Genomic DNA, 5300 nt, shown 5'->3' with positions numbered 1-5300 from the left:
CAGCTGGGGAAGGCAGCCTCTTCCGCTGCTTCCCCAGGAAGAGGCTGTAGCCCAGGCCGAAGCGAAGCTCCTCTTTCCTGCCAAGGAGAGACCCTGCTGTGGCTGCCCACCTGCAGCATCAGCAGCAGAGGAGAGATGCTCCACCAGCTGGGGAAGGCAGCCTCTTTTGCTGCTTCCCCAGGAAGAGGCTGTAGCCCAGGCCGCAGCGAAGCTCCTCTTTCCTGCCAAGGAGAGACCCTGCTGTGGCTGCCCACCTGCAGCATCAGCAGCAGCAGCAGCAGAGGAGAGATGCTCCTCCAGCTGGGGAAGGCAGCCTCTTCCGCTGCTTCCCCAGGAAGAGGCAGAAGCCCAGGCCGAAGCGAAGCTCCTCTGTCCTGCCAAGGAGAGACCCTGCTGTGGCTGCCCACCTGCAGCATCAGCAGCAGAGGAGAGATGCTCCACCAGCTGGGGAAGGCAGCCTCTTTCGCTGCTTCCCCAGGAAGAGGCTGTAGCCCAGGCCGCAGCGAAGCTCCTCTTTCCTGCCAAGGAGAGACCCTGCTGTGGCTGCCCACCTGCAGCATCAGCAGCAGCAGCAGAGGAGAGATGCTCCTCCACCTGGGGAAGGCAGCCTCTTCCGCTGCTTCCCCAGGAAGAGGCAGAAGCCCAGGCCGAAGAGAAGCTCCTCTTTCCTGCCAAGGAGAGACCCTGCTGTGGCTGCCCACCTGCAGCATCAGCAGCAGAGGAGAGATGCTCCTCCACCTGGGTAAGGCAGCCTCTTCCGCTGCTTCCCCAGGAAGAGGCAGAAGCCCCGGCCGAAGCGAAGCTCCTCTGTCCTGCCAAGGAGAGACCCTGCTGTGGCTGCCCACCTGCAGCATCAGCATCAGCAGCAGCAGCAGCAGAGGAGAGATGCTCCTCCACCTGGGTAAGGCAGCCTCTTCCGCTGCTTCCCCAGGAAGAGGCAGAAGCCCCGGCCGAAGCGAAGCTCCTCTGTCCTGCCAAGGAGGGACCCTGCTGTGGCTTCCCCCCTGCAGCATCAGCAGCAGAGGAGAGATGCTCCACCAGCTGGGGAAGGCAGCCTCTTCCGCTGCTTCCCCAGGAAGAGGCAGAAGCCCAGGCCGAAGCGAAGCTCCTCTGTCCTGCCAAGGAGAGACCCTGCTGTGGCTGCCCACCTGCAGCATCAGCAGCAGAGGAGAGATGCTCCACCAGCTGGGGAAGGCAGCCTCTTTCGCTGCTTCCCCAGGAAGAGGCTGTAGCCCAGGCCGCAGCGAAGCTCCTCTTTCCTGCCAAGGAGAGACCCTGCTGTGGCTGCCCACCTGCAGCATCAGCAGCAGCAGCAGAGGAGAGATGCTCCTCCACCTGGGGAAGGCAGCCTCTTCCGCTGCTTCCCCAGGAAGAGGCAGAAGCCCAGGCCGAAGAGAAGCTCCTCTTTCCTGCCAAGGAGAGACCCTGCTGTGGCTGCCCACCTGCAGCATCAGCAGCAGAGGAGAGATGCTCCTCCACCTGGGTAAGGCAGCCTCTTCCGCTGCTTCCCCAGGAAGAGGCAGAAGCCCCGGCCGAAGCGAAGCTCCTCTGTCCTGCCAAGGAGAGACCCTGCTGTGGCTGCCCACCTGCAGCATCAGCAGCAGAGGAGAGATGCTCCTCCACCTGGGTAAGGCAGCCTCTTCCGCTGCTTCCCCAGGAAGAGGCAGAAGCCCAGGCCGAAGCGAAGCTCCTCTGTCCTGCCAAGGAGAGACCCTGCTGTGGCTGCCCACCTGCAGCATCAGCAGCAGCAGCAGCAGCAGCAGAGGAGAGATGCTCCTCCACCTGGGTAAGGAGGCCTCTTCCGCTGCTTCACCAGGAAGAGGCAGAAGCCCCGGCCGAAGCGAAGCTCCTTTGTCCTGCCAAGGAGAGACCCTGCTGTGGCTGCCCACCTGCAGCATCAGCAGCAGCAGCAGCAGCAGCAGAGGAGAGATGCTCCTCCAGCTGGGGAAGGCAGCCTCTTCCGCTGCTTCCCCAGGAAGAGGCTGTAGCCCAGGCCGAAGCGAAGCTCCTCTTTCCTGCCAAGGAGAGACCCTGCTGTGGCTGCCCACCTGCAGCATCAGCAGCAGCAGCAGCAGAGGAGAGATGCTCCTCCAGCTGGGGAAGGCAGCCTCTTCCGCTGCTTCCCCAGGAAGAGGCTGTAGCCCAGGCCGAAGCGAAGCTCCTCTTTCCTGCCAAGGAGAGACCCTGCTGTGGCTGCCCACCTGCAGCATCAGCAGCAGAGGAGAGATGCTCCACCAGCTGGGGAAGGCAGCCTCTTTTGCTGCTTCCCCAGGAAGAGGCTGTAGCCCAGGCCGCAGCGAAGCTCCTCTTTCCTGCCAAGGAGAGACCCTGCTGTGGCTGCCCACCTGCAGCATCAGCAGCAGCAGCAGAGGAGAGATGCTCCTCCACCTGGGGAAGGCAGCCTCTTCCACTGCTTCCCCAGGAAGAGGCAGAAGCCCAGGCCGAAGAGAAGCTCCTCTTTCCTGCCAAGGAGAGACCCTGCTGTGGCTGCCCACCTGCAGCATCAGCAGCAGAGGAGAGATGCTCCTCCACCTGGGGAAGGCAGCCTCTTTCGCTGCTTCACCAGGAAGAGGCAGAAGCCCCGGCCGAAGCGAAGCTCCTCTGTCCTGCCAAGGAGGGACCCTGCTGTGGCTTCCCCCCTGCAGCATCAGCAGCAGAGGAGAGATGCTCCACCAGCTGGGGAAGGCAGCCTCTTTCGCTGCTTCCCCAGGAAGAGGCTGTAGCCCAGGCCGCAGCGAAGCTCCTCTTTCCTGCCAAGGAGAGACCCTGCTGTGGCTGCCCACCTGCAGCATCAGCAGCAGCAGCAGCAGAGGAGAGATGCTCCTCCAGCTGGGGAAGGCAGCCTCTTCCGCTGCTTCCCCAGGAAGAGGCTGTAGCCCAGGCCGAAGCGAAGCTCCTCTTTCCTGCCAAGGAGAGACCCTGCTGTGGCTGCCCACCTGCAGCATCAGCAGCAGCAGCAGCAGAGGAGAGATGCTCCTCCAGCTGGGGAAGGCAGCCTCTTCCGCTGCTTCCCCAGGAAGAGGCTGTAGCCCAGGCCGAAGCGAAGCTCCTCTTTCCTGCCAAGGAGAGACCCTGCTGTGGCTGCCCACCTGCAGCATCAGCAGCAGAGGAGAGATGCTCCACCAGCTGGGGAAGGCAGCCTCTTTTGCTGCTTCCCCAGGAAGAGGCTGTAGCCCAGGCCGCAGCGAAGCTCCTCTTTCCTGCCAAGGAGAGACCCTGCTGTGGCTGCCCACCTGCAGCATCAGCAGCAGCAGCAGCAGAGGAGAGATGCTCCTCCAGCTGGGGAAGGCAGCCTCTTCCGCTGCTTCCCCAGGAAGAGGCAGAAGCCCAGGCCGAAGCGAAGCTCCTCTGTCCTGCCAAGGAGAGACCCTGCTGTGGCTGCCCACCTGCAGCATCAGCAGCAGAGGAGAGATGCTCCACCAGCTGGGGAAGGCAGCCTCTTTCGCTGCTTCCCCAGGAAGAGGCTGTAGCCCAGGCCGCAGCGAAGCTCCTCTTTCCTGCCAAGGAGAGACCCTGCTGTGGCTGCCCACCTGCAGCATCAGCAGCAGCAGCAGAGGAGAGATGCTCCTCCACCTGGGGAAGGCAGCCTCTTCCGCTGCTTCCCCAGGAAGAGGCAGAAGCCCAGGCCGAAGAGAAGCTCCTCTTTCCTGCCAAGGAGAGACCCTGCTGTGGCTGCCCACCTGCAGCATCAGCAGCAGAGGAGAGATGCTCCTCCACCTGGGTAAGGCAGCCTCTTCCGCTGCTTCCCCAGGAAGAGGCAGAAGCCCCGGCCGAAGCGAAGCTCCTCTGTCCTGCCAAGGAGAGACCCTGCTGTGGCTGCCCACCTGCAGCATCAGCATCAGCAGCAGCAGCAGCAGAGGAGAGATGCTCCTCCACCTGGGTAAGGCAGCCTCTTCCGCTGCTTCCCCAGGAAGAGGCAGAAGCCCCGGCCGAAGCGAAGCTCCTCTGTCCTGCCAAGGAGGGACCCTGCTGTGGCTTCCCCCCTGCAGCATCAGCAGCAGAGGAGAGATGCTCCACCAGCTGGGGAAGGCAGCCTCTTTCGCTGCTTCCCCAGGAAGAGGCTGTAGCCCAGGCCACAGCGAAGCTCCTCTTTCCTGCCAAGGAGAGACCCTGCTGTGGCTGCCCACCTGCAGCATCAGCAGCAGAGGAGAGATGCTCCTCCACCTGGGGAAGGCAGCCTCTTCCGCTGCTTCCCCAGGAAGAGGCAGAAGCCCAGGCCGAAGAGAAGCTCCTCTTTCCTGCCAAGGAGAGACCCTGCTGTGGCTGCCCACCTGCAGCATCAGCAGCATCAGCAGCAGAGGAGAGATGCTCCTCCACCTGGGGAAGGCAGCCTCTTCCGCTGCATCCCCAGGAAGAGGCTGTAGCCCAGGCCGAAGAGAAGCTCCTCTTTCCTGCCAAGGAGAGACCCTGCTGTGGCTGCCCACCTGCAACTTCAGCAGCAGAGGAGAGATGCTCCTCTACCTGGGTAAGGCAGCCTCTTCCGCTGCTTCACCAGGAAGAGGCAGAAGCCCCGGCCGAAGCGAAGCTCCTCTGTCCTGCCAAGGAGAGACCCTGCTGTGGCTGCCCACCTGCAGCATCAGCAGCAGAGGAGAGATGCTCCTCCACCTGGGTAAGGCAGCCTCTTCCGCTGCTTCACCAGGAAGAGGCAGAAGCCCAGGCCGAAGCGAAGCTCCTCTGTCCTGCCAAGGAGGGACCCTGCTGTGGCTTCCCCCCTGCAGCATCAGCAGCAGAGGAGAGATGCTCCTCCACCTGGGTAAGGCAGCCTCTTCCGCTGCTTCACCAGGAAGAGGCAGAAGCCCCGGCCGAAGCGAAGCTCCTCTGTCCTGCCAAGGAGAGACCCTGCTGTGGCTGCCCACCTGCAGCATCAGCAGCAGCAGCAGCAGCAGCAGCAGCAGCAGAGGAGAGATGCTCCTCCACCTGGGGAAGGCAGCCTCTTCCGCTGCTTCCCCAGGAAGAGGCAGAAGCCCAGGCCGAAGAGAAGCTCCTCTTTCCTGCCAAGGAGAGACCCTGCTGTGGCTGCCCACCTGCAGCATCAGCAGCAGAGGAGAGATGCTCCTCCACCTGGGTAAGGCAGCCTCTTCCGCTGCTTCACCAGGAAGAGGCAGAAGCCCAGGCCGAAGCGAAGCTCCTCTGTCCTGCCAAGGAGGGACCCTGCTGTGGCTGCCCACCTGCAGCATCAGCAGCAGCAGCAGCAGAGGAGAGATGCTCCTCCAGCTGGGGAAGGCAGCCTCTTCCGCTGCTTCACCAGGAAGAGGCTGTAGCCCAGGCCGCAGCGAAGCTCCTCTTTCCTGCCAAGGAGA

This window comes from Oryzias latipes, chromosome 23 (assembly GCF_053564925.1).
Source record: "Oryzias latipes strain Hd-rR chromosome 23, Olatipes_Hd-rR_3.1".
In the NCBI taxonomy this organism is placed as follows: domain Eukaryota; kingdom Metazoa; phylum Chordata; class Actinopteri; order Beloniformes; family Adrianichthyidae; genus Oryzias; species Oryzias latipes.
This window is presented reverse-complemented; position numbering follows the sequence as displayed.